General features: G+C 37.6%; 1 pseudogene; it reads right to left on the bottom strand.

Moving 5' to 3' along the window:
- Positions 1-2,991: 2,991 nt before the first annotated feature.
- LOC121437053 lies at positions 2,992-3,993 on the bottom strand (annotated as a pseudogene).
- Between the last annotated feature and the right edge of the window lie 19,598 nt (positions 3,994-23,591).

Genomic DNA, 23,591 nt, shown 5'->3' with positions numbered 1-23,591 from the left:
TCTCTCCTAACTTGTGCTTTTTGTGTTCTAATTTTCTGTAATCCTATTTTATAACCTAGATAATTGATAGAATCTCCTTTTGTACATTTTCAGGAGCAATTTGTAATCCCCAATAGGGCAAAACTCTCCTTACTTCTTCAAACATTCTTTCTAAAGTATCTACATTTGAATCAGATACAAAAATATCATAAATTGATAAAATATAAATGGTAAAGTAAAAATTCAAGAAATTACTTACATATTATTTCCAATGGCTGACAAAAAATATTGGGCCAGGGTGGAGTTATTTAACATTCCCTGTGGGATGGCTCCCTATTAATATTTTTTGTAGGCCAATCAAAATTTCCACTTCCTCACTTCCTCCCACTTCTCTCCCCTGCCCCTCTCCAGCCCTAGGACAGGGCAAGGTGCCCTACCCTGTGGAAAATCCAAGGCCCTTCCCCTTATGTCCAGGTTTAGGAAGGTATGCATCCAAAGACAAGAGGATCCCAAAAAGCCAGTACATACAGTAGAGACAAATCTCAGTGCCATTACCATTGGCCCCCCCAGTCTGCCCCATTTGTCAGCCGCATTCAGAGGGTCCAGTTTGATCTCATGCCCATTCAGACCCAGTAAAGCTGGAGTTGGTGAGCTCCCATTAGCTCAGGTACACTGTCTCAGTGGGTGGACCAACCCTCGGGATCCTGATTTCCTTGCTCATATTCTCCCTCCTTCCACTGTTCAGTTGGACATTGGAAGCTCAGTGAAGTGCTCTGATGTGGGTTTCTTCTATCTCCTTCTGTCACTGGACAAGGGTTCTAGGGTGATATTCAAGAGTCACCAGTCTGATTATGGTACAAGGCACCCTCTCCTTCACTGCCCAGGGTTCTAGCTGAAGTTATCCCCATGGACTCCTGGGAACCCCTCTAGAGCCAAGCCTCTTGCCAACCCCAAAATGGATCCCTTAATTAAGATATCTTCTTCCCTGCTCCCATATCTGTCCTTCCTCCATTTCAATCATCCCACTCCCCCAAGCTTTCCCCAACCCTTCCCTTTGCCCCTCTCTTTCCCCATTTCCACTCCCCCCTTCCGGCCTCCCATCCTCATGCTCCAGACGTTTTCTGGGCAATCTTTTATGCTTCCAATTTCCAGGAAGATCTATATATGTTTTTCTTTGGGTTCACCATATTGCTTAGCTTCTCTAGGATCATGGACTTTGTTTATGGCTAGAATCCACTAATGAGTGAGTACATACCATATTCATATTTTGGGGTCTGATTTGTTGCTCTAAGTATCTCTCTCTGCCTTCTGAGGCTGTAATTACCAATGCATCACAACACCCACTAGGCATTGCCATTGTTTATGGGATCTAAACTCTGGTCTTTATGCTATTATAGCAAACAATCCTTAAACCAATCTCTCAGCCATCAATCTTCATTCATATGAGAAAAAAGTAGAGGCTATGCTGAAAATAAAAGGATGAGGAACTAATGAAATCTGAACAGAATTATTGGAAACATTCTTCATTGTATTATAGACACACATGGTTAAATGAAAACTCTAATTTTAGTATCATGTTCTTAGTATTATAAAATGGAAAATCAATTTTCTAGAAACAAACATTTTACAATACAGACCAACAAGGTTTCTTTTTGTCATATGCTGTGGATGCACATGAGACTAGACACATGTAAGCATGATGTGAATGGAAGAGATATAAAAACTCAGACTTATTGTCTTCTTACTGACTCACTTTCTCATCCCTTTTGTCATCCTAGGTATGGAAACAGATCTTCACACATATAAGCAGTGAAAACTGACACCAAGTTTTTGACCTGACAATAACTTTGTAAAAATTTGAGACAGAATCTACCCATGTTTCCTAGTTTGAACTTGGGTTCATTCTAGCTCAGGAAGCCTTTAACTTTTTATTCTACCTTAACTTTCTAACAAACTGGGAAGAAAAGTCTGTGTCATGTGATAGCTGGCATTATGTTAATGGTTAATTTATGTTTAAATGTTTAAATTCTCTCTGCTTAAGAGAACTGTAAAACAAAACTAATCTTCCAAATGTTAAGGGCTGTTAAGAGTCATCTCCTCCTCTGGGGCTATTCAAGATGATATCCATAGGCTATTTAAGAACCTGGACATCAGAACTGCCATGAACTTTTTTGCTTTCTCTGTCTTTTCTTCCCAAGAGTCATCCTGGAGTTACTTCCCTCCTGTTTATTAAACCTCGACTTGCTTAACAATTCTGCTTTATTTGCTTTTTTCAGTGATGGAGCATACAAAAAAAGCAGGATGTAAAAGTTACCAATTACGCAGAATTTAAATACTTCAAAAATTTTAAATTCATTGGGTATGATTAAAAATATATTGAAAATGGAAAAAATCAATAAGAAAAATTAACTTGAAATGTATAACATAAGGAGTAATGATTCAAAATGTATACATAGGCAACCTGAATTTACTCAAACATACTATATGTGTAACTTGGATTCATCACTTTTTTTGCTGTTTTTATTGAGCTATATATTTTTCTCTGCTCCCCTCCCTTCCTCCCACCTCCCTTTCTACCCACTCTCATGATCCCCACGCTCCCAATTTACTCAGAAAATCTTTTCTTTTTCTACTTTCCAATTAGAATAGATCCATGTTTGTCTCTCTTAGAGTCCTCTTTGTTGTCTAGGTTATCTGGGGTTATGAATTGTAGGCTGGTTTTACTTTGCGCAACTCTTGTTTAAAAGAAATAGATGATTTTGAATAACAGTGTGTCTCCAAGATATTTTTGGATTGGGATAGATTTTTTTTTTGAGGGGTGCAATGAACTTTATTGATGGTATTCAAGAGAGTAGGGCTCCCTAAGCCCCCTCCTGCTATTCTGGGGGTCTGGGATGGAAACTGTGAGGGAGATGTCACTGTCAAGGGTTAGTTAGGACAGGGACTGCTCAGCAGCCGAGGACCTCTCTCTTGCTGTGTCCTTGCTGGGATGGGTGGTCCAGGGAGGGCTTCTTACTCCTTGGAGGCCATGTAGGCCATGAGGTCCAACACTCTGCTGCTGTAGCCGAATTCATTGTCGTACCAGGAAATGAGCTTTACAAAGTTATCATTGAGAGCAATGCCAGCCCCAGCATAGAAGGTGGAAGAGTGGGAGTCACTATTAAAGTCACAGGAGATGACCTGGTCCTCAGTGTAGCCCAGGATGCCCTTTAGTGGGCCCTCCGATGCCTGCTTTACCACCTTCTTGATGCCATCATACGTGGCAGCTTTCTCCAGGCGGCATGTCAGATCCACGACAGACACATTGGGGGTAGGAACGCGGAAGGCCATGCCTGTGAGCTTCCCGTTCAGATCTGGGATGACTTTGCCCACAGCCTTGGCAGCGCCAGTGGACGCAGGGATAATGTTCTGGGCAGCACCACGGCCATCTGGCCACAGCTTCCCAGAGGGGCCATCCACAGTCTTCTGGGTGGCCGTGATGGCATGGACTGTTGTCATGAGTCCTTCCACGATGCCAGAGTTGTCATGGATGACCTTGGCCAAGGGGGCTAAGCAGTTGGTGGTGCAGGAAGCGTTGCTGACAATCTTGAGGGAATTGTCATACCTGTCATGGTTCACACCCATCACAAACATGGGGGCATCAGCAGAAGGGGCAGAGATGATGACCCTCTTGGCCCCACCCTTCAAGTGGGCCCCAGCCTTCTCCATGGTGGTGAAGACACCGGTAGACTCCACAACATACTTAGCGCCGGCATCCCCCCATTTGATGTTGGCAGGATCTCGCTCCTGGAAGATGGAGATGGCCTTCCCGTTGATGACAAGCTTCCCATTCTCAGCCTTAACTGTGCCTTTGAACTTGTCATGGGTGGAGTCATACTGGAACATGTAGACCATGTAGTTGAGGTCGATGAAAGGGTCATTTATGGCAACAACGTTCACTTTGCCAGAAGTGAAGGCAGCTCTGGTAACCAGGCGTCCAATATGGCCAAATCAGTTCACTCCGACCTTCACCATCGTGTCTCTGGAACAAGGCTGGCACTGCACGAAAAGAAGCGGCTGTCTCTAGAACAGGGAGGAGTAGAGAGCCTGGGATAGATTTTTGAGTGGTGATTTTGTACTGAGAATAATAGTAACAGATAAGTGTAGGGTTAAGACAGCCCCTTTAGGGGACAGGGTTTGCCTAGGACGAATGCCTGCCAATAAATGGGCGCGCGGAGAGGTGGCTAGGCCCCTTTTTTCCTCCCCACCTCCTGTACTACGCTGGAACTTCGATTCTGTAAGTGTATCATTAAAGTGGTAAATATTCTTTGATATCTGCATTGCATTTATTTTGCGCGGATACAGATAAGTGGAAAAATATAAAAACAAAGTTTGTTTAAAAAAATTGAGAAACAACACTGAAAAAGCTATGATGATTGAAAATGGAATATTTTTTATTCTTCGGGAAACACAAACAAGATTGTGTTTACTCTGTTGAGTAACTCTTTGCTCTTTTTACAATGTGGCTATGTAGCAAGTCATGTAAGGTTTATATCAAAATAATGTCAGGGTATAAACCAAAATGTTTGTCTTTGAATGTTCTCCAAATTTATTGAGTTAGCAAGCGTCAGTGGTTGATTTTTTTCAAAGATTTCTTCTAGTAATTTAGTCAATGCTGGTTTTCACTTTAAATAAAGGGCTATGGACAGAAACAGACCTGAGCTCATAGAATACACCAGCTCAAGCCCCAGAGGGCTAGGACTGAGAAATTCATTTAGAAAGGACCAAGACATAAAATCCTGCCAGAAACAGAATCTAGTAGGCAAAGTCCAGAAACTAAGCTATCTTAAAAAAAGAAAAATCAACCCAGGCCTCCCAGCTTAGGACTACTTGTCTCTGGCCAGGTTTGGATGCCATCCTAACCATCACTACCAGGGACTGGCATCCCTAGTCAGTTCTTTTGAATAAAAATCTTACTTGAAGAAGTAAGAGGTTTGATACCATGAGATATGATTAAAGTGTTTGACAGTTTAATATATTAGATATGTTATATTCTAGAAAAAGAATAATGAGGCTTGAGAAACAGGGTGAACTAGGGATAAAAGAAAAATTGCAAATACGGGGAAGGAGGTGAGAAGATAAGAAGTAAGGGCCAAAGCTAGGAGCACCAAAAACTGAGATATTCCTGTTATAACAAGGCAAAGGTCTAAATGGTTTGGCAAGAGTCTATGGAATATCACTACTTACCTAGGGTCTATTCAGGGTAACAGAAACTGACTCAAAAATGTGTAACTGGTCTCTTTGCCTTTTCTAACTTTACTAAGCTTTAGCTATTTTGGTAAACTGAGTCATACAAGAAACTGATAATTTATAATGATGTACTATAAAAGGATCAAAAGTTAAGGTTTATAGTCTCTTTATGAGCTACACTTACACTTATGACTGGAAGTTTTATTTTGCTATGAAAAAGGCTTCAGTTCAATAATTGTAATTTTGAAAAGTGTAAATAGGACATGCAGGTTAATAGTCAGTCTCCTTATAAATAATTAAATTCTATGACATGCTCAGAACAATGACTGTTGTCATATGGAGAATACACCTAATTCATTCTATAAACACTTTCAAAGTTAAGCCTCAAAAAATTAACTAAAAACAAGTAACATTTATTTCAATTCAGATGTAATTGATAGATAGTCTTTACTCTCCAAAGATCCGGTGAATGCATTTAAAATATTTAATAAAAAATGCATCAAAGTGTTTAGTGTTAGACAAAATTGGCAGCTCCTAGAGGCAGTCCCAAGATTTCCAAATAAAATGACTCCACCTGGTTTGTGGTATCACGAGCCAGTGGGTGAAACTGCTCCATGCCTCAACAGCCTCTAGGATTCCACTGAGACTTTGGACAAGTAGGACTCTGGAGAGTTGAGTGCTCCTTTTCTCCTCACCAATTTAAACTAGTCTCTCAATTTCCTCACCCACAGGAAATTCTCTTCAATCTTTTGTATCTGACAATCAAAGGCTGATTTGCTCTGTGTTGGTGCAGGATAATTGTCTGTATTTTGTCAATCATGTTTTAAATAAATGCAGATTGTCCAGGCAGGAAGTATAGGTGGGAAAACCAGACAGTAAGTAGACATGGAGCAAGGAGAACAAATGTATTCTGGGAATCAGGAAGCTCCCTCTGCCACTCCTCCCCAGGTCACCAAAGAAGCAGGATGTGACCTGCCTCCCTGAAAAAGGTACTGAGCCACATGGCTAACATAGATATGAATAATGGGTTAATATAAGTTACAAGAGCTAATAAGAAGCCTAAGCTAATGGGCCAATCAGTTAATAATTATATGGAGACTTCTGTGTGATTCTTTGGGGGCTAAACGCCTGTGGTAACTGGGCAGACAGAAACCCCAACAAGCAGGCCTTCATGTTAAACTGTGTGGCAATCAGAGAGTTAATGTTGTTGTATATGACCACTGGCGAAGTAAGCCCTTCTAACTCCATGGAGAGTACTAACATTGCTGAGCAGGAGACTGTGGGAATCAACAAGGAGCAGGCAAGCTTCTGTCATTTTATTGAAACAGAAGACATCTGTTTTATACTTTCTGTTCACATTTATTCTTTTCATATCTCTGATGGTGTTGAATGCTAACTGTAGCTTTATTATTTTAGCAACAGCTGCCTATTCAGTGCATGTCATAAATGAAATTCAGGTCTTGCCCTCTTTTCTAGAGCTGTTAAGTCTCCTGGTGAGAATGGCAAATTCATAAAACAGTGTTCCCTGTATCTTTTACTACTCTATTTAAAAGAATTCTTTTCTTATGGTACATGACTAAATGTAAAAAAGAAAAGTTTGAGGATCTCAGAAACTAATTAAGAAAACAATAATAAAAGTAAAAGATGATATAATGTTAAGACTTCAAAGGTTTTAAGTTTTAACATATTAATCAATAGAGTTTTAATAAGCTGTTAATATGACTCTGTTAATGTGCTACTACTTTAGTCAGAGTTCAAAAGTTAAAATAACCTTTTGCTTTTATTTAAGTTCAGACTGAAATATCCTTTTTGTCATTCCAAAAATATCTTTGTCCAATTTTTCCTCATATATCTTCAGCTCTCTGGGTTTCTGGGTAGAGGACTTTTAACTCGATGTATTTTTTTGGGGTCCCAAAGCTTTTATTGTTATTCAAAGGTATGGGTTTACTGATTTTTCTACAACATGAATTTATGTTCAGATTACAAACAGTTGTAATGCTAATATATCTAAAACTTTTATTTCTTGTGTAAACTTAAAATCCATGTAAGTTTCAGGGAGCTGTGACATGAATTCATCTGTCACAGGTCAAATGGACTCCAGATAACTATTCCTGTCAATCAACAGCCTAAGCTTCCCTTCCTGGTGCTTATTATTATGGAGGAAATTTTTAAGGTAAGATTTTCCTTTAAGTTCTTAAACTTTAACCTCTGTCCCTAGTCTATATCTGTCTCAGTAGATTTTCATTTGATTAGCAGGCACCATCCATGAATCAACCAACTACAGACTGCTCCAAAGGGCTTTGAGTCCTGTACCTGCTGAAAGCTGATGTAAATCAGTCCAACCAATGTGATTACTCCCTATATCGTACCTTCTTTTGGGTCAATGAACCAGGTGCTTCTGATGAACACCCTGCCTGAGCCTCCACTCCTTGTCCTTAGACAAGCTTTCCAGCCTTTACGGTTCCTTATCCTCAACAAAAGGCTGGAACATTAGATCTAAAGGAAACTGGTACCCTACTAGACGGGACCAAACTTCATCATGCTTATCACCCACACTGCTATCAAGGTAGACTAGGTCCATCCCTGAATACTTTAGTTCTAGGTTAGGCAGGTCACAGGATACCCTGACTGCATAAAATTGGACCATCACCAAAGGATGAGAAGATTCATGGGTTGAAGACTAATAATTTTGTTTGTCTGACAGTGTTCTCCCTCCTCTGACATGATATATTTGCCTAGATTCCTGCTGTAATTAAGCGCAAATGCAAACTTGTGACAAATGTCTCATGGCTCCTGGTCAACACTTTCTCTGGTGAACATTCCTTTCCTCACTTTTAGGTTGAAACTGTTTAGTTTGTATGTGCCAATATATTACATCCTTGCTATATGCACCAAGCACCCCAAATTTTGTATCTTAGTATTCCTATTAACCCAGATGTTTGTAGCTGAAGGTTCAGCAGGTAGAAAGCATTTGAATTTACAGATCTTTCCAGGCCCCTGGGGAAGGGAGAAATGTGCAGTTCTTTGTCTTGTATCCCATCATACTAAGCTTAGAACTGGGAACAGTCTGAGCCACTGTTTCTTTCTTGGAGAAACAGGCACAGCAAAGATTGATGTCAACTACAAAAATTTAGGGTGACAAATAACCCAGGATTTATTTGCATTAGGAAAGTCTATTTCAAAATTAGAACAGGCTGTCTCATTAGTCGGCATAGTTTTCCAACATGGTAGAGCCCTAGGACTGCTTTATGCAAAACATGGAAGTTACTGTTTGACCCTGGGGAAACTTGCTGTTTCTATACCAACAACTGAAGAATTATCGAGAATAATTTGGCTGAAATTAGAAAATGTTTAAAAGAGAGGGAAAGGGCCCTATGAGGAAGAAACAAATGGCTCCCATTTTCTTTCCCATGTTCTTTCGGGCTAGTAACTCTGCTACCAGCTGTCACAAGGCCCTCAGTTCTCCTGCTGATTAAAGTTGGCCCTTGTATCATTTATTCCTTAATCAGATACATTAGTTCCTGTTTAGGATCTACTAAGCTGACAGAAATTAATTCCCAGTATAAACAGGTATTCAAGATGAAGTCAAGGACTTTTATTGTTATGCCCAAAGTCTGGAACCTTGAATAAGACCAAATCTTACACAAAAGCCAAGAGTCTTTATTGCAAATTAACTCAGGGTTCCTCCATCCGTCAGGAGTGGCAGCAGCAGTGGTAATGGCAGCAAAAGCAGCAACATGAGCAGAGCAGGCGAGACCCTGAGCAGTTCAGAGAAGGGTTTTTTTTATAAATGGGAAGGCTTGGGGAATTCCAAGTCTACAGGCTTCGGATTGGCTGCCACCTTTGGGCTAATATCTGGAACAGGGCCTGGTATGTCTCTAGGCTAGGGATTATCACTTCTTCAAGCTTATGTCTATGGGGAGTTGTGCATCTCCATTAGAGGGTACTACTTTCCCTACTCAGGGATTGGTCAGTTTTTCTGTTCAGGGATTGGTTAGTTTTGAGTAGGGGCAGAGATGACTCTGATTTCAGCATCAAACTATATTTCTTTTTCTAGATCTTTCTAGTTTCTAGGTTTCAACTTTAGGATCAGGACAAATTTGTTTAGCAGGCACTGATTCTAGGGCCAAAGTGTATTATTTTCACTCCAGTTTTAGACTCAGTGTTTTTGTCTGGCTCTGGGTACAGGGAAAAGGTCTTTCTTTGACTGGCTCAGGTGTTTCTTTCATTGATTTTGGGCTCAGAGCCAGGGTGCTACTGGATTGTGCTAGGGCTACGAATCAAAGGTCTACTGTGGCCTGGGTCTCTCAGTCTCAGGGTATAACTTAGGGTTCTTAAGGTGACAGGTAGCATGTTGCTGACAGACTTTATGTTTAAAACTTTAAAATCTCTATGCTTAAGAGAACTATATTGTAAAATTAGATCTCCAAAATTAGATCTCCAAATGGTAAGGGTTAAATTTTCACTGCTGTTTCTGCTTCTATCAACAAATTTGTTTTGCAGAGGAATACCTTCTGCTTGCTGGACAACGAATTGTAGCTTTGTATTCTCTGCCTTCATGAGCCACTGACTGAGGTAACTTGGCAAATCCCTGGTGTATATCTGAAGCCAGTATCTAAATAAAAACCTCTTTGTTAAAGTGTGCTAATGGTCAGACTAGTGAATCTCTGAATGACCCCAGATCCATAACATAGAAAAAGGCTTAACATTACAGCATTGCAATTGGCACATATTGCTAGATACTTAAGTGAAACATGATAACATGATGCACATACAATTTATAGTAATCAAATCATGGTAGTAGAATTTCATTCTGCATAAGCATCCATCTCTTTTGTGCTGGAGAAACTAAAATTTCTCTCTTCTATTTATTTAAAAATTGTAAAATAAATTGCAGATTTTGATAAAGTTGTTTATTTGCTCTTAATAAATTGCATATTTTGATAAAGTTGTTTATTTGCTCTTAATCTCTTTATTAAATTGAAAGAATTTCATTGTTTTCTAAGCATAACTTCCCTCTTCAAACTCTTCCTTGCTCTTCCTCCCACCCTACCTACTTTCTCTATACACAATAAACAAGTGAAAACAACAGCAAAGACCCCAAAACAACATCACACATGAAAACCCAAATCAGAAATCATAAAATATAGGCAAAATACTTAAATAAGAAAAAATGCTGAAACAAAGCAATCTGAGATAAAATGACTACAAAAATGCCAGTGAGTTAATTTTGTGTCTTATGCCTTATGCCTTCCCATTAATGAGAATAATATAACCAGTGAGATTTTATTGCTGATAACTAATATTTTTTTCTTTACAACAGGTGTCAATTGCACGTGGTTTCCTTGGAGTCATCCACCCACTCTGCCTCTTACAATCTTTCTTCCACTTCTTCAGTAAAGGTCCCTGAGCCTCAAGGGAAGAGGTTTGATGAAGACATCTCATATATACCTGTATTTTGTTATCCTATGATGGTGAATACTTATGTTTAGAGAATAAATTTAGTGTTCTAAGCTTGTAGCAACAAAATTGTTTTTAACTTCTATATGCCATGAGGAAGTTGCTCCTAAGTTGAATGTACCCTGTCAGCTGGCCGGAGATGATGAATCACTTCCTGGTACAGTTGTCTTATTCTTAAAAAAAAATGTTTATTGTTAAAAAATATTTCACTGCCTTAGCTAGTCTTCAAGGGTAATGCCTCACAAGATTAAACAAGTTATGTGTTAAGTTCCACCTTTCTATGAAATACTTGCTTGCTTGTCTGAGGTACCTGCTTGACATTTGATACAAAATCAAGCCTTGCTGACATTTGTCAGGGAATGAGCTAATTTGGAAGTTTGTGGATATTGGCTTTATAATCCTTTGGTGAACAATAGCAAGAGCCTTACCTAGAAAACCCTGGTTTGTTTTTCACCAGTATTAATAATAAAAAGAGTCTAATTTATTAAATCCAAAACTTGAGCCAGTCTGGTAAATCATTGAAAGACCCACAGCAACCATTCTCTGCCCCTTTATCTTTTCTTTCTTTCCTTCTAGGGACAAAATTCTAATCTTCACTGTGAAATTAGCATTTTATTTAGTGTCTATAAATGCGTGAGAAATGCCAATTGCTTACTGTTCTGTGTTTGGCTTATTTTACACAATCTCCCAGTTCCATTCCTGTGACCACAAATTAAATTGTTTCTTATTGTTTTACAGCTGAATAAGATACCTTTGAGTGTGTACCTGTAGTAATAAGGGGCGGCAGGGCTGCGTCCCCCACACCCGGCAGCCCACATGGCTAGCTTATGCCCCGAAATAATTACACAGACACTGTATTCTTTCAAGCACTGCTTGGCCCTTTAGCTCCAGCACTTACAGGCTAATTCTCACATCCCGATCAACCCATCTCTAACAATCTGTGAGAACCGGTCTTACCGGAAAGATTCTAGCCTAGTCCATCCTGGGTTGGAGCTTCATCCCGGGAGCGGGGCATGGCGTCTCTCTCTGAGGCATCTGCTCCCGAGTCAGCAGAGCTGTGGAGTCTCTGAGCTCACTTCCTCTTCCTCCCAGCGTTCTGTTCTGTTTACTCCTCCCACCTATCCTCTAACCAATAAAATGGGCCAGGGCAGTGCCTTTATTAGCCAATGACCTTCCTCCATCATTTCCCCTTTTTCAGTTTAAACAAAAAAAAGGCTTTAACATAGCAAAATTACATATAACAAAACAGTTATCAAGTAAAAGTTACAATAATCTTTATCATAACTAAGGAAAACTATAACTATAACTAACTATTCTTAACTCCATCAAAGACTCCAGAAAGATATATTACCTAAGTAAACAAGAACTAAGAAACTTCAAACTCTAGAAATGACAGAGACATCTCGCTGCCTGGATAGTCACCCAAAGTTCCTCTGTACCGTTGGGGCATCCATCTTCAGCCTTCAGGCCCATGGTATCCAGCAGACATTTCCATAAAGCAGGAAAATTCAAAGTCAGTTCAGTCACTATCTGTTGTGTCCTGCAGAATGTCTCACAGACTCTCTCATGAATCAGGAACCCCAAAAGATCATCTCACCTTAGGCAAGTTCAGTAGTCCTCTCTCTGCGGGTTCTCTGTGTCCAGTTTATGTAATAGTCCAGGCAAGAGCAGTTTCTTGCCCAAATGGCTATCAAAACTCCATAACGAGCCTCTTCGATGCCCATCTTCCTCTTGAAGTAGATTGGTGCTGCCAGGAGCAGAGTGTCTCATTGTCATGAAAAGTCCTCAGTTATTAAAACATTAAATGTCCTATTCTGTAATCTTTGAAAGACATGAAGAATGTCTATCTAACTGATACATCTCTATATATCTAGAAAATCTAACTAACATGACTACAAGCTTTACTATTATCGATGATTATCCATTAACAACCTATATTTCTTAATTATACAGTACATATTTAAATGAACTACACAATCACAATACCTTAATCAAAATCAGAAACACTTATACATATAACAAAATTGACCTTAAATCTCTATCAATAAAGCAAAACTATACTAATGTAAATTATTCATATCTATATCATATCCCCCTTTAAATGTAAAGGAACATTTATAAACCATATTTGGGAACATGGGCGCAGTTTTTTCTCTCCAAACTGCTTCCTGCTGAATGGGGGCGTCGTTAATTAGGTCTTTCATGGTATAACCTGTGTGTTAGCTTCATCTCAGTTGGCAGTTGAGCGAAGCAATTTTTTGAAGGCGTTCACACCAACCCTTCAGGAGGGCGTGGTCCATCATACCAAATCGGAATAGAAGAAATGAACAGCGTCTCATCCTCTGTGAAAACAAAAGAAGAATCTCTTTTCCAAAGTATCATATCCTTAAATCCAAATTCTGAAATCATACCCTCATGATATCCGTTCTGGTTCCACTTGGCAGCCCATATAATGAAATGTCTCTCTGTACTTAGCTCCTTCACAGTTAAAAATTTTAAAGAAAACACAATGTACATAATCCAGACTCTCTGTGAATTTTCCATTTTTATGTGGCTTATTTTTCTTTATTTCTTTTAATCTTTTAACTATCTGTACTCTGTCTCTTTAAAGACTTTACTTTTACTTTTTTAAACCATTAACTTTATTCTCTATATTCTTTTTCTTCTCTCTCCCAAGCCTACGTACATTCATCCACAGTGTGACTCATTTAGTGGTCTGAATCTGTCCTATTGTGAATCTGCAATTTTTTACTATCCAGGGGCACTTTTGATTTGCGCCTTTAAATCACTAGGCGCTTAAGAATCTAAGCTGTGACATTCCTAGGTTAACTTTTTGCTTTTTGAGCGTATATCTTCGAGCTGGAATATCTCTGTAGACCAGGCTGTCTTTGAACTCTCAGAGATCCGCCTGTCTCTGCCTCCCAGGCATTCGGGATTAAAGGTGTACACTATTACACCTTGAACTCACAGAGATCTGCCTGTCTCTGCCTTCTAGGCACTGGGATTAAAGGCGTGTGCTACCACACATAACAACTCTCTTCCTTTTTTTTTTTTTTTACTTTAAAAACTTTAAATTTTAGTCTGCATATATTTTTAACACACTTCAAACCATTTAGAAATTTTCTTTGTCTTTGAATCTCTCTTTACTGTATATCTCTCTTTTTCTGACCACATGAGTCTTTAATTTACCAAGCAATATCAGTAGGATTAAAGGCGTGGCTTCGCCAGCTAGATCCAGTCCATTCCTTAGCTTTACAGCCTCATGGCGGATATACAGGCTGTAGCCATGTTTACTGCAACAACTGTATGGCATTTCAAGGTCCCTGCCAGCAAGTGAGCTACAACAGACAACAATCAAGTCCTCTCTTGGTAGCCGGCCCTCCTGCCTCAAATAGTCAGAGTTTGCCCTGGCAGGACAGCCCAGAAAGCCGGCATTTTTAAACGGCGCAGCTTTTTTCCTGCTACGGCTGAAAACCGAAAAGCATGCGTTCAGCTTTTCGTTAACATTGTTTAAGTGTTTCGTGGCAGGACCTCTTAATGAGCTGCAGGCTTTGCAGCTAAAGCTGAGTCAGGAAGCCTCTTTTAGATGAGGCGCTTGCTTGCCTCTAGCAAGCAGAGTAGAACCGAGAAATTGCTGCTACGAAGAAACCAGGCACAATGCTTTCATTTTGTCCTAGAATTACTTCCCAAGCTGTCTCAGGCTTTATGTGGAAGCAGTTGTCCACGTGGGCGCCATATGTAGTAATAAGGGGCGGCAGGGCTGCGTCCCCCACACCCGGCCGCCCACATGGCTAGCTTATGCCCCGAAATAATTACATGTACCACCTTTAATCTACTCATGAATTCACTTAGGACATTGTAATCAATCATATCTCTTGATTATAGTGAAAAAGGTGCTACAGTTTGCATGTGAAAACTTGTTTTACCTTGATCCACAGATATTTGATATGACAATATCATATTAATGATATATTTTGATCACATTGTAGTTCTAATTTCAGTACTTTCAAGAACTTTCTCATTATTTTTAATAATGACTATATTTATTGACTTTCAGTTTATTCTGCACACACAGTCCATGCAATGGCAGTGAGATTTTATCTCATTGTTATTTTTATTTCTATTTCTTTAATAATTAATCCATTAAACTTATTTTCAAACAACTTATCAAATATTAGCATATACATATATACATATATATTTTTTCAAATAAATTTTCCATATTAAAAGTAGATTTCTATTTTTTGTCCATTGTTAAGCTATCTGAGACTCTTAGTACTCTGGATAGCAACCCCCATAAAGGAAAATATTTGGAATATGTTTTCTTCCATTGTGTAGATGATCTCTATATTCTGACTGATTTGTATCCCATTTTACATAGCCCCTGGATTTGGTACTGTATTGAAAATTAAGAAAAAAAAAAGCTGCCTACAATAATGACTTGAAATAATTCCTTGAGGGTCTCTCTCGTATTCTCAATTTCAGGTTTTTTATCCAGGGCTTTGATCCATCTAGAGTTAACTGGTACACATTTTCCTCTTTTACACATTGATATTTGTTTTTCCAGAACCCATTTAGTGAAAAACTGCCCTTTCTACAATGTAAGTATTTGATGTTGACTTCCAATATGAGTGGGATATTCTTTATTCTGTTGCATTGATCTTTCTTCATTTTATGTCAGTACCATGTGAGATTTTTTTGCTGTGGCTTAAGACTATGTTTTGATATCTGTTATTGTGATGTGCCTGCATTCTCCTTGTGTACTCAAGACTGTTTTAGATGTTTATTCTTTTATTTTTCCATATGTATTGAAAATTCAGTTGAACCTAGAAAATTATTTGGAAGTATAAATATTCTTACCATATGAATCCTTTAAACGTATGAATATGGAAAATCTTTGTATAAGTTCTGTGTTCTTTTTGTTCTCCTTCATAAATATTTTGCAAGTACTCATTGTAGAAATTTCTTACATTGCTGATTTTATTAATTTTATATATCTTGTTTATCTCAAGAATAGAACCTCAATATGCATGTATAAAACTGAAACTGGTTTATGTTTATGTTGACTTTTTAACCTGAAATTTTAATGAATTTATTAGTTCCAATGATTTCATATGGAACATTTAAGTTGTTCTTATATATAAAATCATACTATCTGCAAATGAGGATCATTTATTTCCTTTTTTCCCCTTTTTTTCAGTGTTCTTTATTGCTTGATTTTTTTTCTCTTTCTTATTTGCTCATATAAGACGTCCAGTGCTATGTTTGGTGTGTTTAACCAGACCTTTTTTCATATTTCAGACCTTTCTCCTCTCTCTGTGTGGTGTTTTTATTTTTCCACATGTGTTTGCTGATGTCAGCACCTGTGCATACAGGACTAGGGCAGGGTCTTAGGTGTCTTGCTCTTTTGCTATTTGGTCTTCACACCTTGCTCTCACTGAACCTTTCATTTTTCTAGTTAGGCTAGCTTTTCCCAACACTTTTACATCAAGTTCCCCACACTTTGGGTTTTGGGAATCCATGGCTATGCCTGATATTTTATATAGCTATTAAAGATCTAGCTAATATCACACTGAACTATCCTACTATCCCCCAGTGGAAGATCTACTAAGAAACATTTTACTTTTCTTCCAATATGCATGCTGCTTATGGGCTTTTTATATATAATCTCAATTTAAGTAAGCTTCATTTCTTTATTACCAGGCTTTGAACTTTGTAATTATGAAGGTGCTATAAATTGTATCACTACTTGTGGCACTATTAGGGGTAGGTTAAAACATTAAAAATTGAGTCTACTCAGAGTACTTAAAAGTGACTTTGGTGTTTTTTTTAAACAATTTTCAGATGTATCAAAATCTAAATTTCTTATCAAATATGTCAAATCCAAGAACTCATTGGAAATGTCAAACTTTCCTTAACATCTTATAGTGAGCTAAAATAGTTGTAAACATTAGCAGATGAATATCATAATTCTGAAGTGGAAATGAACAATAAACACACAATTTGTCAAGTCACAGTTCTCTCTAATCCATTCTCATCAAAAGACAAGAAAAGGGCATTCTCCACCCTTGTGATCCTTTTCTACTTTTATTAGGAGAGACTTTAGCCGTAGGAACATGTGTATTCACAAAGCAATGTCTAATTGAAGATGACCTCTCTTGATAGAAACTTGGTTCAGAGACACAGAGCCCAGAGATACTTCTTCCCTTAACCCTTTGCTTACAGCAGTCAAAGATGGGTTTGATCCTTTTCCCCCATGCATCTTAGACATAGACATGCCTAATTGGAATGCATCTACCAAAGATGGTCAAGTCTGGGAAACAAGAAAGTGTTCACCAAAGGCAGAGATGCTCATCTGTCCTCTTGCAGAAGCACAGGCTTCATTAAAATTAATAAAAAGAAAGAAATTGTGGGGGCCCAAAAATGTAAGCCTATTTCCATCCTGACAGATGGTCAGATAGGCAAGCATACTTTTGATCCTTCATTTCTAATTGGAGGTTACCTGGGGAAGGGCTGCTTTTAGGACACTTGTTCTAATATGACTTCACTTTCTAAACAACAGAATGCTAATGACTTGATGTCTCAAGTGTTAAAGCAATTAACTGTTTGAATTGTCTTTTTTATGATTTTAAAGAAGTATTTTGTTGCCTTCTCTCTTTTCTATTGAGATATAACAGTGTATGGAAAATTAAATGTGGGCAATTTCAGTATTCACTGGAACTCCCTCCTGGTACTAACAAAAAAGTGACTTTGGAATCCACAAACTTTCTCTTCTATTTCCTTTTTCTACCAAAAGCCTTGTCCCTACATACTGTGCCACTCAATATAATAGGGACAAGAAACACAGATTTAAATACTAGAAACTATGAGCTAAATAAATCAATCTCCTTAAAAATGTTTATCTCAGGTATATCGTTTTTTGATGGTGGCATAACCCTAACACAGGAGGATATGTTGCATTATATCAAATGTTTATTGCTTTTCTTAAGAAATCATGCTATTTTCCATACCATTCATTCAAATGACATATTTGTTGAACTGTGCATATTGTGGCATCTTTCAATATCTGGAATAAGCTGCACATGGCCATGGGCATATGAATTCTACTTCGTTAGGGTATATTCATTTTTCTGATATTATACATCATCATATATATGTACATATACATTAAGATGGCTTAATCAGGAATATGAGTGTATATTTTTCTTTGCTACTTATGTTCATATTCAGTATTGATGTCAGCATGATACTGATCTTAAGGGATGAAGTTGAGAAATTATTTTCACTTTTAACATTTTAAAATGGTTTAAAAAGATTACAAAGATTATTGATAATTCTTATTTTTCAAATTTTTAGCTTTTATTTATTATTTGACAATTTTCATCTACCCAATTTATCACATTTTTACCAATTCCCCATCATACTCCCTCTGAACACTGTCCAAAATGCCACCAATCAACCTTCATGTCATTTCCAACATTAAAAGTCTTTTTTTTTTTTTTTTTTTTGGTTTTTCAAGACAGGGTTTCTCTGTGGTTTTGGAGCCTGTCCTGGAACTAGCTCTTGTAGACCAGGCTGGTCTCAAACTCACAGAGATCTGCCTGCCTCTGCCTCACAAATGCTGGGATTAAAGGCGTGCGCCACCACCGCCCGGCCAACATTAAAAGTCTTTATTTTGTATCATTTTAATGTCTTTTAATTGAATTAGAATTACATCACTTTCTTCCTCTCTTCCTCCCTTCTGCCCCTACCAGTTAACCTTCTTCAAAACCCTGCCATATTTTTCCATTCTCAAATTGAGAGCCTCTTTTTCTTTGATTGACACACACACACACAGAGACACACAATACAAACACTCAGTGAAACTCTCCAGTGCTAGGAATTCCTTTTTCTTGAAAGTTTTTCTGACTGATTCAGTCCAATTTTGAGGATATAATTGCTTATGATTACTCTTCTCAGACATTGTTCTGTTTAAATGATTTAATTGTCAATGGTTATATTTGTCCAGAATTTTGCCCATTTCTTCTGGTTGTTTCAATCCATTGGTATATCTGTATTAACAGGTAGGTATTGTGGTGGGTTATTTGTACACTGTGTGAAAATGTGCTGCTGTGACTGGTATAATGAAAGTTGAATGATAGTTAGCTAGGTAAGAGTAGATAGGCAAATTTTCCAGAGAGATAAAAGGAGTAGGAATGTACGTACTCAGGAGATGCAATGACAGCACCAAAGAGGACAGACATACAGTATAGACATAACTGTGGCATGCAGCACAATGCATAGTAATAAAAGCAGGTTAACTTAAGTAAGAGCTAGCTGCATAAGCCTAAGTTAACATCAAGCTTTCATAATTAATGATGGGTCTCTGAGTCATTGTTTACAGGCTGGTAGTACAAAGACAGACTGACAAAAAAGCTTGCTATAGGGTATAATAATCTGTGTTCAGTAGCATCAAGATAGGACCATGCCCTCTCTCTCTTAATAAGTGTTCATTTCCTTGGCCAAGGTAGCATGCTAATATTTCAAGAAAATATTCAGGGCTGGAGAGATGGCTCAGTGGTTAAGAGCATTGCCTGCTCTTCCAAAGGTCCTGAGTTCAATTCCCACCAATCACATGGTGGCTCACAACCATCTGTAATGGGGCTTGGTGGCCTCTTGGCCTGCAGGCATACACACAGACAGAATATTGTATCCATAATAAATAAATAAATATTAAAAAAAGAAAATATTCATTTTGCTTAGGTTTCATAATTTTAAATTTTATGTCTTATTCATCATTGATTTTGTTATTTATTTTCTTCTACTAATTTTTTGTTTAGTTTGTTCTTTATTTCCTAGCTTTTATAATGTTATCAATTGGTTGTGTATTAAATGCAGTTTTTTTTTTATTTTTTAGTGAAGGAACATATTACTATAAGCTCCTGTTTTAGAATTGCTTTTGATGCATTTCATAGATTTGTCATGCTGTGCTTATTGTCTCATATCTTATACGAAAACTTAAAATTTCCCTCTTTGATTTATCTGGTCACGTGTGCTCATGTAAAAATATGTTGTTCATGTTGAGCAATTTTGACATTTTGTAAATATCCTCTTGTTGATTTCTCACTTCACACCACTCTGATAGAGAATGTATATGCTTTGAAATTTTTAAATTTGTTGGAATTATGTTTTAATATATGGTATAAATTGGAGAATGCTCTGTGTGATATTGAGAAGAAAGAATGCAATTTCTGAAGATGTTGGATAAGATGTTTTATTAATGTAACTAGAGTCTATGTGATGTCTATTATAGATTAAATATCAAAATTTTTGCTTATTTTTTGTTTTGTTGATCCTTCCACTGACAAAAAATGAAAGGAAGAAGTTACTTAGCCTCTGTCTCTCCATTTAGATAAAATATTTGATGTTTAGAATCAAGTGATATAATGTTGGGTCATACGTACACATAAAATTCTTATGTCTTATTAAGTTCTGTCTTCACAGTTTAATAAAATATAATGTGTTTATAACATTTTAGACTTAGTGTCTATTTTGTCTACATATATGCTAAATCTAGTTATGCCTCTTCATTTTGAATTTTTGTGTAGCTGCTAATTTTTCTACCTCTTTACTTTGATTTTAATGTGTTTTTTAAATGATTTTGATTTTTAATGTGTAGTTTTAAAATGTATTTTAATGTGGTTTTTAATGTGTATTTTTGTGAAAATGGAATTCAAAGTAGGATATTGTTGCATTTATTATACTTTCAACTATTGAAAATCATTTATTCCCTTCCTTAGCTATTCTGAAGCTTTTGGATGAGTAGTGATGTCTGTCCACATTCAAGGCTATTCTTGGTAGGTAATGGCTTCTAATTATTTTTCTGTTTTTAATTTATACTCTGCTCATGTCCATCCTTTTAAATTGTAGTCTATTCTACTAATGTTTTTTTTTTTGTTATTTTTTAACTGTGTTTTGTTTATCTACTAGCCTAATGGACTGTGTACATGAAAGGACACTAGTCCACTTGAGAATGTGGTTCTGGCAGGCCCTGACCTTCTCTCCAATTCACTTTTTCTTGCCAAAAACTATTATTCACCGTTCCTAAAGATAGGCACCAATGTCTATTCTCTAATTTGGCCACTTCATTCTCCTGAGCCTGACTACCAACATCCAGCACTTAAAGTATTAAAGTCGAGCAATCAAAATCTCCCTTTAATTCATCTAATTAGCATGACCAATCAAAATATATCAACCACATCATAGCGCTCCAATTTTTCTATTCTTAAAATTTATGCCTGTAAGGGCATTTGCTGGTGTTTTTTCTGCATGGGTAAAAAAGCAGCCACTTTAGCTTTTCTTTCTTTCTTAATAAATTATCCCTCTGTGTAAACAGGTGTTCAGCACCAATGATAGCTTATGCTGGAAATGATATGGAGTAAGGGAAACTCTCCTCCATTGCTGGTGGGAATGCAAACTTGTACAACCACTCTGGAAATCAATATGGTGGTTTCTCAGAAAATTAGGAATTAACTCAATAATACCACAATTGGGCATATACCCAAAAGATGCTCAATCACACTACAAGAACATTTGTTCAAATATGTTCATAGCATCATTATTTGTAATAGCCAGAACCTGGAAACATCAAACGAAGAAAGAATGAAGCAAATGTGACACATTTAAACACTGGAGTGATACTCAGTGGTAAGAGAAAATGACATCTTGAAATTGACATGAAAATGAATGGAACTAAGAAAAAAATATCCTGACTGAGGTAACCCAGATCAAGAAAGATGAACATGGTATGTACTCACTCATAAATGGATATTAACTGTAAAGCAAAGGATATTGAGCCTATAGTTCATGATCCTTGAGAAGCTAAGAAACAAGGTGAACCTTAATAAAAACATGCATAGAACAACCTGGAAAGGGGAAATAGACAAGATAACCTGAAAAAAATTGGGAATGTGGGGTGGGAGAAGAAGGAGAGGTTAAAAGGGGAGAGGAAAAGAAAGGGGAGGGGTGAGAAACGCTTCAGGGAATGTGATAGTCAAGATGGAGGAAGGACAGAGATGAGAGTAAAGAAAGAGATAATCTGATTTAGAGAGCCATAATGGGGCTAACAAAAAACCTGGTACTAGAGAAATCCCCAGAAATCCACAAAGATGACCCTAGCTAAGACCTAAAACAATAGAGTAGAGAGTGCCCAAACTGGCCTTGTCCTGTAGTTAGATTAATGAATTGATGGAGGAAGGTCATTGGTTAAATAAAGAAACTGCCTGTTGGTAGGAAGGGAAGTGAGCTCAGACGCTATTTCCTCTCCTCTCTGGGGCAGATGAAATGAAGCTCCGACCCAGGATGGACTTAGGCTAGAATCTTCCTGGTAAGCACACCTTAGGGTGCTACACACATTAATAGAAATGGCTAATCAAGATGTAAGAATTAGCCAGTAAGAAGCTAGAGCTAATGGGCCAGGCAGTGTTTAAATGAATATAATTTGTTGTTATTTTGGGGCATAAGCTAGCCAGGTGGCCAGGAGCCGGGCTGTGGGAAGAGGCCCACAGCTCCTACTACAATGAATATCTTAAATGTCACCATAGAACCTTCATCCAGCAGCTGATGGAAACAGAGGCAGAGACCCACAGCAGAACACTGGGTTAAACTTCCAAAGTCCAGTTGAAGATGGGAGAAGTGAGCATATGAGCAAATAGGTCAAGACCCTGATGGGTACACCTACTACAACAGTCTACCTGAACTAATGGGAGCTCACCAACTCCAGCCGGACAGCAAAGAAATCAGCATAGGTCCAAACTAGTTTTTCTGAGTGTGAGTGACAGTTGTATGGCTGGGGCAGACTGCTGGATCACTGACAGTGGCACCAGGATTTATCCCTATTGCTTGTACTGGCTTTTTGGGAATGTATTCTCTTTGGATAGATAACTTGCTCACCCAACATATTGTAGGGAGGGCCTTGGACCTTCCACAAAGCAATGTGCCTTACCCTCTCTGAGAAAAGGATGGGGAGTGGGTTAGGGGGGTAGGTAAAGGGAGTGGGAGGAGGGGAAGGAGTGGGAACTGGGATTGGTATGTAAAATTTTTAAAAAAAGTTTGTTTACTTTTAAATATATATATATATATATATATATATATATATATATATATATATATATATATAATGTGGAAGAAAGTAGGAGTTTGGGTGTGGTTTTTGCTTAATCTGAAGTCATAGAGGTAATCCCCACTGTGTGGAGGGGCTGCTGCTGTACTTCTTCCTATTTCTTTGGTGGTTATCTTGCATTTCTAGATAAATTACTTTTCAACCATTTTATACAGTTGGACTGATGTCAATAACTTTATTGTTTTTTTTATTTTGGAAAGAATGCATTTTTCTTAATTTTTGAAGGATCACATTCTGGTTTTAGTATTCATGATTGGCAGTATGGTTTTCTTGATTGATATTGAATATACCATTATATTCTTTATGGACTTGGTTTCTCTAAAAAACAAACCATGCTAATAAAATTTTCTTGTTTCCTCTTGATGAATTTAGAATTATCGTTTCTTGGGGTTTTAAAGTTGAACAGCAATATGATTCACTATATACATTTTTGTTCAAATATAATCAAGGACCTTTATGTTTTCTGGATCTAAATATTTGTTTTTCCAAAGGTTGGGGAAGTTTTGAGCTTTTATTCAAATACTTGCATGTGACCTTTCTTCTTTTCTCCTTGGTTAATAGTAACAATGTAAATATCAACTCATTTGTCTCTCATCCAATTTATAGGTGTTTTATCTTAACTTCCTCCCATTTTCTTCTCTCCTTTCTTTCCTTTCTTATTTCCTCTTTCTCTTATTCTGTCCTTCCCTCCCTCTTTTCTTCATTCTGAGATTATTTTAAAATAGCCACACTAGAAACAACAAGAACAACATAAAATGTCTTT

This window comes from Microtus oregoni, unplaced genomic scaffold, assembly GCF_018167655.1.
Source record: "Microtus oregoni isolate MIOR12 unplaced genomic scaffold, Mior012 000002F_ref0000024, whole genome shotgun sequence".
NCBI classification, from domain to species: Eukaryota; Metazoa; Chordata; class Mammalia; order Rodentia; family Cricetidae; genus Microtus; species Microtus oregoni.
The sequence above is the reverse complement of the archived record's forward strand: the minus strand, read 5'-3'. Positions and strand labels throughout refer to the sequence as shown.